Below are 12,483 nucleotides of genomic sequence, written 5' to 3'. Positions count from 1 at the left end.
TATATCACATCAAACAGTCGTCAAAAGCTTCAAAAAGATGGGAATTTCAAATACGCTGGATGGATCTGAAGATGATGCATTGTGGCAGAGCAACGTTGATATGAGTGGAGCTGAGGACTGCATGTCAGACAACAAAACCAATGATAGCAACGTAGAACCTTCAGACACAGAAGATTAAAGTCTGTGCTTTGCAACACTATAGTAAATTTTCTCAAGTGTAATATTTTGACTAGAATGCACAAATCAATAACAACTACTGTGTTAACTTTATTTTTCAGACCGGAAAAATGTTTGCTAAACTGTCATGAAGAAACGATGTGCACCAATTTGAACTACTCAGTTTTAACGTGTATTCACCAGTATATTCCATGCATCCTAATCTTTCACCAAATGCAGTTTAGTAATAAGTAATTTTTAAGTAACACCGACACCAAAAAAAAAAAGCTTCACATAATGCTCGGACCCCACTTTTTTTGCAAAAAAATTTGGTATAAAATCTGTGACAATTATGCAGTGAAATGTGGCTAATGAGAGGCTAATGAACTTTATGCTTCTGAGACTTCAGCGAAGAAGTTGGAAAATCCTGAAATAAAAACAGTCAATTCCATCAATTATCCACTAGATGGCACAAAACTGTTAGAGTCCAACAAGGCAAGGGGTTTTTTAGTTTGTTTCAAGTACAATTTGAGTTTGCCCTTTTCCATCTCAGCTGTAGAAATTTTGCAAACTGCATTAACCTTTACTTGGCCTCAGCTCTCACCACATAAAGTAGAATGTTCTACTTTTCACATAAGGCTTTAAAAGCACTCCAGTGTCTTGACACTGGGGAATGAATGTTGATGTTTTTACCAACATGAGGCATACATAGAAATTATTAATGGCTTTCCTACCTGTAGCTAATTGGACACTACTATATACTTTTTCAAATCATGTAGAAAATGTTTCCCAGTAATGTAAAAAGAAAGCCCACAAGTCCATAAGAAATGATATTTCTAGATGCTACATATATCCAAGGCTGGCTAAAGGACCTCACAAATATTGCTATTTTCTGTGGCAAATAACCTGGCTGAGCGAATATTTCTTTCCTGAATTAGAGTTCATATAATGTGCGCTCTCTCACTCTCTCTCTCTCCCTCTCCTTGCCCTGTCTCTCTGTCTCTGTCTCTCTCTCTCTTACCTTCACAAAAATTGCACATAAAATGAAAGTGTTTTATACACTTACCTAAAAAAGGAGCAATTGTTTTTTTCTGACTCCTAGCCATATAAGAAAATTGTTATGTCCATGTTGAGACAAAGAGGTGGCAAATTTTCCAAAAGATCAGGAGTCATATAAAGACATATCAGACACTACTCTAGGACTAGCATGTTTTGAGCAAAATACACTCACCAGAATCAACTATCAAGAGTTGGAAGGGACTGCAGAGGCAATCTAATGGAATTCTGTCATTTTATGGATGAGGAAACTGAGGACCAGAAAGATGCGAGGGATTTCCTCAGGGTACATAGGTAGTTAATATCAGAGGTAGGAGTGTAATCTATGACTTTACCTTTAGCTGTCTTTTCATTGTACAATACTGAGTGTCTGGGAATGTTAAGAATAAAGTAAGAAGCTTAGAAAATCATTCAACTTTCTAAAAAAGCCCAAATAAAATCACTTTGCTTGTTTCTAGCCCTGTACATGGCTCACACAGTGAGAAGGCTGTGAATGTTTACTACAGTTTAACAATATCCCTGTGTTCCCAAGTCATATTCCTGGGGAAAACACTAATGAAAACAAATTTATACACAAAATGGTTTCCTTGGGTTTATTAAACCTAATGTTTGAAAGAATAAAGGCAGAAACCAGTGTTGAAGGCAACCGTGATTTTTCTTTTCCATTAGAAGGGAGCTTCTAACCATAGCAAATGCTATTGATCTTAGAGATCATGGTAGGCCTCCTAGTTATCCATTTTTCTTTGATAAAGGACTTGCATTCAGATTCAGATCATGTTATTCACTAAATCCAGTTGATAATTAAGCCTGATTTCAGTTTCCACAAAGTGTATAGTATTACAGATCTTGCCAGACCTTTGGCTGCATGAAACCATGGGGCAAGTCCAGAAAGTGTACCTCTTAATGGATACCCTTTACTTTGATGCTGTAAAGAAGCCATGATTTTTATGCTGTGGTCAGTTCATCCTCTGGGAAAGTGGGACCCCCCTCCAACCTCTACACTTTTTCTCATCCTGGCCAATTCTTGTGCATGTGTGTCCACAATCCTCCATAAGGGTTCTATACTATGAATTTGAGATCTTCCTTTTGGTCTTACAATGAATAAACATGCTACTGGAAATGCAAGTGAAGTGCATGTCCTAAAGATAGCATGGTGTAGCTAATGGAATGGTGGACTTGTAATCAAGAAGCCTTGGGTTGAAATCCCACCTGAGACACTCACTAGTTGGATCCTGGACAAATTATTTATCCTCTTTTAGCTTCCATTTCCTCTCCTGTAAAGATGAGAGGATTGGAATCAATGACCTCTAAAGTCTCTTCTAGCTAGACTCATAATCCTATTGATAAAATGATCAATATCATTAAATGAGATAATACTTGTAAAGTGCTTATCACAGTGCCTGGTCCATAGCAGGTGCTGAGTAAATACTTATGCCCTTCCCCTAATTAATGCTAAGTCAGTAATGAACCTTCACACAGGATTGAACATTGTGTTCACTTGTTACCATATAGATGTGCTCATCTAATGGAACAGGTAGATGTCAGAAAAATTTGCTGCAAAGTAGGTTTATATGAATATAAACTATTCCTCAGTGGTCTATTAATATAGAATTTGAGTTACATTCCACTGAAGATAAGGCATTGGGAGAAGGGAGAAAAAAAACAGGGGGAAGAGGCCAAAAAGTCTAGACTTCAGAATTGAAAAAATTATTGAAATGACATTTTAAATAAAAATAATCAGGAAATATTGAAAATATCATATCACTAAAATAACAGAACTACTCAAAGCGTTCATAGCCATACAGTATTCAAAATGAATTATTAAATGAAAATATCAAAAGTGAAAACAGCAGGACACTAGAAACTCTGATTTTGGCAAATTGGGCCAAATTCTTTGAATCTGTTATTATTTTAACACTTCAAATTTACATAATTTTTGCATGTTTCCCCTGAACTCACTGGCCATTTCCCTAGTATCTTTGCTTAGCAACATTTATATGCTTTTGTCATAGTATAACAAATGAGACATCTGTAAAATGAGGGAACTGAGTTAGACAACAAGATGTCCCAATATAATTTAGCAACACACACGTTAGTCCTGTGCTCATCCCATAGCAGGTGTTCAAGATGTACTTGTTGAATAAGAGAATGAATGAATGAGTGATTGAAAGTCAATACAGGTTTACCTCACTTAATGTAGTCTCAACAGAATCTACCAATATTGGCATTTAATCTCAAAAGAGAAGACAAATTATTTGGTTATTATTCACTTTACAAAGGATTCCTTGACTTATAAAAAGTTTCAAGATGGGATTTCTTTAAGTGGCAAGACTCCTTGGAGCAATTAAAATATGATTCAACATATTAAAAATCATTTAAATACAACTCTTCAAGACCACAACTATTCTATAAATTAAGGAATAGCCATAGATATATTCATTTTTGCAATAGATCCTTTCCTCTGATGGAGTGGAATATAATAGAAGAAACAAGACTGGATTCAGTTTCAGAAGACTGGAGTTTGACTTCTGGCCCTCACATTCATTAGACATATAATGCTGGGAAAAGAAGAGAGGTGAAGGAGAAAGGGTGTGTGGTAGGACAAGTCATGAAATAATGAATCCTGAATTCTGGTCTGAGCTCTTCCACTGACTAGTTATGTAGCTTAGCTAAATCATTAAATCTCTCTGAGCCTCAGTTTCCTCATCTGTAAAATGGCATAATAATAGTACCTGGCTCCTAGGGTTTCTCTGAGGCTCAAATGAATTAATTTATATGCAACCCATGCATACATCCAAGCCTGGAGCATTTTGCATGAGCCTTTGCTAATTGATGGACAGAATGCTGATGCCACCTTGCATGAGTACCTGAGGGGAAAATTTGATATGAAAGCTTTGAAAGAGAGAGAGATGCTCTTCATTCCTTCTTAAGGACAACCATGTATGGTTCCAGATTCTCTTTGGGATTGACTCCAGGGAGGAGAGAGATAAAAAATATGTATGGACATCTGGGTTCTCAGCATGTGTCTGATTTCCAACTGACCTCTCTAGAGGCTTATGACAATTTCCTCTTAATAAGAGCTTGGGGCTCTCTCTTGGTTGAGTGAGATTTCATCTTGCTTCTATATAAAAAGTTTATTTACTGTGTACATTTTCTGATACAGTCTTATCTTATCACCTTACCTATTTCTGTTTGCTATTTGCTTGGAAAAAATAGGTTTACTTGCTATTTGCTATTTTTGATAGTCTTTTGTCTAACTCTACTAGTATTTGGTGAGAAGGAATCAAGCCAGTGGTTGTAAGTTTGTGGCACCCTTTCCCTTAAAACATAATGGCCATGATATCAACTTTTTGTTCTGAATCAATCATTCCCCTAGACAGCAATACTGGAGGCTGTGGGGGACAGCTATTAATTTTAGTCTGATACTCCCTCCCACAGAGAAGAACAAGCCTCATAGTCCCTTTTCCTATTTCCCCAAAAGCTAGGGCAATCTCCATTGGAGAAGGGTGGGTAAGATCCCAGATATAGTGGCTACTCATGTTTTCCTTCTGAACTTCCTGTTTATTTGTTTGGAAATCTCATGTATATATATATATGTAACCTACATAGGAATCACACAACTTGTATATATTTTGCAAGCAGATACTTATAAGCACTTTGTAGTACTTGACAAACCTTTCTATGTGTCAGATTTTGTTTTCCTTCAATGCAGCCTATTGTAGAGGGCTGGAGTCAGGATGACTTGAGTTCAAGTCTTACCTTTGACAATTACTAGCTGTGAGTGCATGGAAAAGCCCCTGAATCAGTCAGTACTCCCAGGAAACTCTCTAAGCCTGTAAGTTGCAGTCAGGTTGGTGATCTGCATTGGTGGAGGGAGTTTCCACACTGAAAATTACCTATGGCAATAAAATTATAAGAATAGATAGCCAGTATTGATGTTATTATTATCATCATCATTATTATTATTAGCCTCCTCTAGGGATTATTGGGATTCCCAAACATTTCACTTTTTTATGAGGTACAGTCATTTGTGGTTGCTTCTTTCTATTATGCCTATTCTGTAGCCCTTTACTTTTTCCTCCAGTGTGTTCATATAGGCCACCAGATAGCATAATTTCCTAATAAAACAGGTGGATATAATTTAAGTTCTTTCCTACTAGATTTATGAAGCAGGACTCCCTCAAACATTTCCTCAAGAAGCCATTAATAGCACTTGGTCAGCAGTAGTTACTGAAGGAAGGCCCAAAGAGCCATGGAAATTCACACTTTGCAATCCATGGTCACTTGGGACTTGGGGACCAACAACACCAGAAAACAGTAAAGCTGCTTCACCTAAAGGTAACTATTCACTATGTCGTGTATATTTTTGTTCTGAGCATTCATCTGCTCTAATATCTATTATTGATGAAATTTACCTTAGAATGGGATGAATATTTCTTTTATTTTTCAATTTTCTTCAGCAGGAAAATGGTTATGAAATGGTAAGTGTGAGGCTCATAAGATCACAGATTTAGATCTGGAAGGGAACTCAGAAGTCAGAAGTTCAACCCCTCTATTTTACATATGAGGAAACTGAGGCTCAGAGAGATTAAGTGACTTACCCAATGTCACTCTGAAGGATATTAACTTTGACTTTTGAAAAATTATTTATTATCCATACAGTCATAAAGAATATGGTCAGCTAGGTAGGACAGTGAAGAAAGAGAGTGCCAGGCCTGGAGTCAGGAAGACTCATCTTCCTGAGTTCAAATCTGGCCTCAGACACTTACTAGCTGTGTGATCCTGGATAAGTCACTTAACCCTGTTTGCCTTAGTTTCCTCATCTGTAAAATGAGCTGGAGAAGGGTATGGCAAACTGCTCCATTATCTCTGCCAAGAAAACTCCAAATTGGGGAACAAACAGTGGGACACAACTGAAAAACAAGTAAACAACAACCATCAATAGCATGGAGTGTCTCATTGCTAAGCCATGGTGCATACCCTTTTATATGCTGTTTTGATCTAAAACAAGATCTTCAAAAGTTATCTTTTAGTCATTTTCATTACCTGTATTTTCTTCAATAGTCAACTTTGGAAAATGCGTACTTGTGAAGTTTTTGCCAGTAAATGAATGGCATTTCTAGTTACTCAGAGATCATAGCTCTAGAGCTAAAAGTGAGCTTAGAGGTGATCTGGTGTAATTACCTTGTTTTAGAGAGGAACGGAGGCGGCCCTTAGAGTTTAAGTAATTTTCCCAATATGACCCAGGTAATTAGACGCAGCTAGGTGGTGTATTAAATAAAGTGTTGTGAGTCGAGTGAGGAAAGCCTGAGTTAGAATTCTTCCCCAGATATTTGCTGTGTGACACTGGACAGGTCATTTAACCTCTCTCAGCCCAAGTTTCCTCATTTGTAAAATTAAGATAATACTAATACTTACTTCACAGGGTTAGTTGTGAGGATAAATTACATGTCAACTGCCCTGCAAGCCTTATAGTGATATATACATGATTAGCAATTATTAAACGAGAAACAGGTTTTGAATCCTGGTCTCCTGACTCCAAAACTGGTATTCATTCTACTGTGGAATGCTGCCTCCAGAGGAAATGGAAGGCAGTGATTTCACAAACCAAGGAGCCCAATTTTCTGCCCCAAGGAGTGGAAACCAGGAGGTAGAGTTGTAACTAGGACACAAAATATAATTATTATAGTAACTAATTCCTCTTCCTGCCCACCTAAACTCTCTTTAATTACTTCTTTTATGATGTTCACTTCATGAATTATAATCCTATGAATTAACAAAGTGGACTTGAGAGCACTTTTTGTGCTGCTTTCCCAAGTGTCCAAATTGTTAGGTAGTTGTAATCATAGAGGGATAACCTTTCCCTTGGTTACTTCAGTGGAGAGAGATAGTGAGTTAGAGGGTTGTGGGGGTGGGAGGAGTCATCAGTCATGAGTCAATCAGGTGGAGAACTGAGATTCAGCCTTTGGGTTCTGACACCATAATCTCATTGGGTATTTGGCATACAGCAGAGAACACTTCACTATCCCACTCCCCACACACATACCAAAGAGATGCGTACAAGCACACTTCAGTAAAGTTCTTGAGTCAAGTGTTCTCAATATTACACATAGACAGGATATTGCAAGAAGTAATTCTGTTAACATATGTTCATCTCCATCAACACCTCCATGGTCGCTTCTCTCTCGCTTTATTGGCTTTGATGCTAAAAACGAGTTAGAGGCCTTTTTACATCCGTATATTTAGCCAGAGGTCTATCTGTAGTGGCCACCAAGTTAGTCTATCCAGCCATTAACCCAGTTTCTTCTCAGAATTGGGAAAGGAATGATGTAGGGAAGAAAAAATGCCTCAAAGTAGAAATCTCTCTCCTAATGCTTTGGAAGAGTCAGATAGCAAGAACTTTAGCACTTAGGTATATCTTAGTTACCAGGAGTAGATTTTCAGCAAATATATTGGTATCCAGAAATAAAGAAAAGTGAGAGGTGGCAGACAAAGTGAAATTTCAAGCAGCCTAAAATTATAAAAAAAATATGCACTGAATATATGTAGGGAGATAGAGCTCTTTGTTTTCACTAGGCAGATGATAACCTCTTTATGTCTGAGCTCAAAGGTTCCAGTCTTCTTATTGATTGAATTATTCTTATCTCCTCCTCCTCCTCCTCTGAATCCTATAATGTGAGTGTGGGTTCAGTTTCTACTTCTGAACTGTCTCCTTTCTAGCTGACTTTTTTGCTCTCTCACCCGCAAATGTTATTGATAGCTCCACACTTGCCCTGTTCTCTCCTCCCCTGAAGTCAAACTGATAATAATGTGCTTGATATGCTCAAAGGATAGTGCAAAGATCAGCTTGGATGTAGGTAAAGGTTGGCATAGGAGATCTAAGTCAGACTATGGAGAACTGACAAGGTCAGGTCTTTGAACAGTTTTTTAAGGACAATGGGGAACTGATGAAAGGAACTCTCCTTTTTCAAAGGAAAGATAACATCTTTCTAATTTCCACAGGTTGAGCTTAATACTAGTTTGTAGAGATAAAAAAGTCAAGTCATTAACAAGAGCTTTTCAAATATCTGAAGACATTTCTGATAGTCTTCCCTCATACCCTGAGTCTCCTCTTTCCCAGACTAAATATCTTCATTCCTTCAATCAATCGTTCTATGGCATAGCTTGAAATTCACCCACTACCTTGGTTGTTTTCTTTCAGATATGTCCTAGCTGTTCAATATGCTTTTTAAAATCTGGTACTTCAAAATGAATATAATATTTCTGATATGGTCTAGATAGAGTAGATTAGAGAGGGATTATAATCTCTCTAATTTTTAAAATTTTATTTTTATTTTCAGTTCAAAATTCTCTCTCGGAGAGAGAGATTAAGAATACTCCCTCACTCATCCATTGAGAAAGGAAAAAACATGAAATCCATTATACATGTGAAGTCATGTCAAACATATTTTCACATTAGCAACTTTTTTTTAAAAAGCAAGAAAAATAAAGAGGAAAAAATACATGCTTCAATGTACACTCAGTCCATCAATTCTCTGTCTGGGGAGTGTATAGTATTTTTCATCATGAGTCCTTTGGAATTGTCATGGATCATTGTATTGGTCAGAGTTTCTGGGTCCTTCATAGTTGATTAGCTTCACAAGATATAGATGGTTCTCCTGGTTCTGTTCACTTGCATTAGTTCATATAAGTCTTCCTAGGTTTTTCCGAAACTATCTCCATTATTTCTTACAGCACAATAATATTACATCACATTTGTACACTATAATTTACTCAGCCATCGCCAATCGATGGGCATCCTTTCAATTTCCAATTCCTTACTACCACAAAAAGAGTTGCTATAAATATTTTTGTACATATGGATCCTTTTCCATTTTTTTAATCTCTTTAGGGTACAGACCTATTGCCAGTATTGCTGGATCAGAGGTTATACTTTTTTATAGCCTTTGGGGCATAGTTCCAAGTTGTTCTCCAGAATGGTTAGACTAGTTCACAACTCCGCCAACAGTGCATTAGTGTATCTAGTTTCTCACATTCCCTTCAGCATTTGCCATTTCCCTTTTCTGTCATCTTAGCCAATCTGATGGGTGTGAGGTAGTACGTCAGAATTTTTTAAATGTGCATTTCTCTAATTATTAGAGATAGACATTTTTTCATATGAATATTGATAGCTTTGATTTCTTCCTATGAAAACTGCCTGTGCACATCCATTCTCATTTTTATAAATTTGACTCAGTTCACTATATATCTAAGAAAATAGAGCTCTGTTAGAGAAACTTGCTATACATTTTTTCCCCAGCTTTCCCAGTTCAATATCCTTTTTAAAATGTGGTACTCATTTTTTTCAAACGTTTTCAAATTTTGGTTACATTGGTCTCATCTGTACAAAACTTTTTAGATTTAATGTAAACAGTTTTGAATGCTGTATTTCTATTACCATGACCTAGTAATAAAACCTAAGAATGCACCAGCTATTTAGCTTACCATATCATCCTGCTGGCCTGTATTGAGCTGCCAGGACCTCAAACTCCCCAAACCTTTTGATATGAACTGTTGTCTATCCATGTCTCCCCAGTCTCATACTTTGGTGGCTGATTAGTTAAACCCCAATGTTGAACTTTACATCTATCTCTGTTAAACTTCTTACTTTCAATATATCATTCTAGTCTGTCAAGATTTTTGGATCTGGATTTTATTTTCCAGTGCATTAACTAGTCCTCCTAGTTTAATCTCACTCTCAACTATGACTTTAAAATGTTAAACAGAACTGGGCTAAGGTGGGCCTGTGCACTTTATTAGAAACCTCCATCTAGGGTGAAATCCATCCACTGATCACCACTATCAGTCCTGGTCTTTCAGTCATTAGAAATCTGAATCTGCTTGCCTGAGCATAAGCTTCCTTATTTTCAAAATAAGGAGTTTGGACCAGATCATTCTGAATGTACCTTTCAGCTCTAATTTCCAGTGATTCAATGACTCTAACATATCAACTCTGAATAAGTGGGTGCTACTGAGAGAGACAAGCAGGTTGAGAGGAGAAACTAGGTATTGTTTGGTTTTTGTGGGAAAGGAGAAGAAAGAAGTTAAGTTTTAAATATGCTAAATTTGAAGTGATAATGATGGGACATGTACATGGGAACGTATAGTAAGCATTGGCAGGAGAAGGCCTAGGTTCAGAAGAATTCATTCAGAAGAATGTTCCTGTTTGAAAGTGTAGTTTTTCAGGTCCTCTTCTTAGAGGCAATAATTTAACTATGAGCATGTGACATCCCTGAAGGAGAAAAAAAAAAGCAGAGAAATGCAATATGGATAAGGTACTATGCCTACATTTAGATGGGTAGGAGAAAAGGAATCAAAAAAGGAAGTAGAGGAGGGGCCGGTAAAAGGACAATATAAAGAGAGAAGTAGAATGTGGCCAAGAAAGAATGGTTGTTTAATGGTACAAAAAGAGCATGAAAGATAAAAACAGAATCTGACATTTATGAAATTATTGGTGGCATCATCTACATCATTCCCCATTCTATCCTTCATTTTCCGTCAGTTTCTTTTCCTCAATTAACACATACTCATTAAGCCCTTATTATATGTTTATACACTGTGCAATCTACTGAGAATAAAAAGCAAAAGTGAAACAATCCCTGGCCTTCTGGAGCTTACCTTATAAGAGGGGACATTACTTACACACACACACAAGCATATGCATAATATGTACAACTAGGGTGGTGTCTGTGAATAGAGAGGAGGGATTATACAAGAGGTGTTGTGGAGACAGAAACTCAAGGTTGGGCAAATCTTTGGTTATTGGGGTGAGAGTGACAAGTTAAGGATGATATCAAGATTGAGAATCTGGCTTTATAATGTGGAGCTAGGACTGGTGAAAATGACTAGGACAAGATATTGATCTCATAGTTATCTGCATAGAGGTAGTAATGAAACCAGTGGCAACTGATGAGGTCACAAAGTAAGTGATTTTCGTCAAAAATAGATAAGGCAATTTTATTCCCTTTTTCCTCCTTGGCATCTCTGCCCCACTCCTCACTCCCAGAAAGCTTTTTCTCTTTGAACATAACTTCAGAATTTCTGGTGTCAAGCCATCACCACATATCAAACCACGTAAAGAATCTAACTGCACATAAAATAGTATGAGGCTACATAACAAGAAAAGTCCATATGCCTGTCCCTCTGGAAGTTTATAAGCTAAGAATTGAGGATTCACTGGATCTTAGAACTAAACCTTAGAGATTATCAGACCAATCCCCCTTATTTTACCTATTTTACCATCCTGCAGGGGATGAAAGAAACATACATATAGAGACATGGAGGAGTCTGTGATATAAAGAGATCTCCTCTTTTCTCTTTGATCATATCCCTATTCTTTTCTCCTACCAGCAAACTCAGCTTTCAAGTGGTTTTTGTTGCCTTCTAGCTGTCACCATCTCCTCTCTTTGGACTGGGTGAGCTTGACCTAGGGGAGAGAGTGCTAAATTTGGAGCCAGGAAGACTTGGATTTAAATTCTACTTTTGAGGGACAGCTAGGTGGCACAGTAGATAGAACCCTGGCCCTGGATTCAGGAGGACCTGAGTTCAAATCCAGCCTCAGACACATAACACTTCTTAGCTGTGTGACCCTGGACAAATCACTTAACCCCGTTGCCTAGCCAAAAATAAATAAATAAATAAATTCTCCTTCTGAGATCACCTGTGTAATCCCAATCCAATCATTGAACCTCTATAAGTCTCAGTTTTCTGGGGACAATAACAGGTTTGTTGAAATTCTTAAATGAGATAACTTACAGAAAGTACTTCGTGAACTTTAAAACATTATATAAATGTCAGTTACTATCATTAGGAATATTATGACACCTACCTGTATTATGGGAGAAGATAAAGGCCTTTCCTTTCTTCCTACCCCATAAAAACATCATGCCACCCCTCTTTTAGGTGATTTTAAACATTATAACAAAGGGATTACAATAACAAATGAGAAGGAAAAAATTCTAAAATTACAAAGTTAGTACTGATCAACTGTTATCCTACACGGAAATACAGGGGGAATTAGACTTTATTTTTTCAGTTTCCTTTCTCATCTGACAACCTATTCTTTTTGTCTTACCCCCACTGAGAAAGCCAAATGCCAGGCAAAATGTTATCTCGGTTCTCAATCTCTTGCCTACAGATTTCATTTGGCAAAAATATGCATTAGCCCTTTTATAATCTTCTTCCACCAGCTCCTTACTTAACAATAACTGCTGGGAAAACTGGAAAGCACTT

General features: G+C 37.2%; 1 protein-coding gene across 2 annotated transcripts in view; it reads left to right on the top strand.

Annotated features, from left to right (window-relative positions):
- FHL5 (four and a half LIM domains 5) overlaps positions 1 to 12,483 on the top strand; it is a 115,056-nt gene that overhangs the window by 87,679 nt on the left and 14,894 nt on the right. The window contains exon 7 of one of the 2 annotated variants that reach the window (XR_013486979.1): positions 5,373 to 5,550. The exons of the other annotated variant lie outside the window; for it this stretch is intronic. The gene's annotated coding sequence lies outside the window, so the exon portion shown is untranslated. The remainder of the gene's footprint in view (positions 1 to 5,372; positions 5,551 to 12,483) is intronic. 2 annotated transcript variants of the gene reach the window in all.

This window comes from Phascolarctos cinereus, unplaced genomic scaffold, assembly GCF_003287225.1.
Source record: "Phascolarctos cinereus isolate Bilbo 61053 unplaced genomic scaffold, phaCin_HiC Scaffold_5;HRSCAF=322, whole genome shotgun sequence".
Lineage (NCBI taxonomy): Eukaryota > Metazoa > Chordata > Mammalia > Diprotodontia > Phascolarctidae > Phascolarctos > Phascolarctos cinereus.
This window is presented reverse-complemented; position numbering and strand designations above follow the sequence as displayed.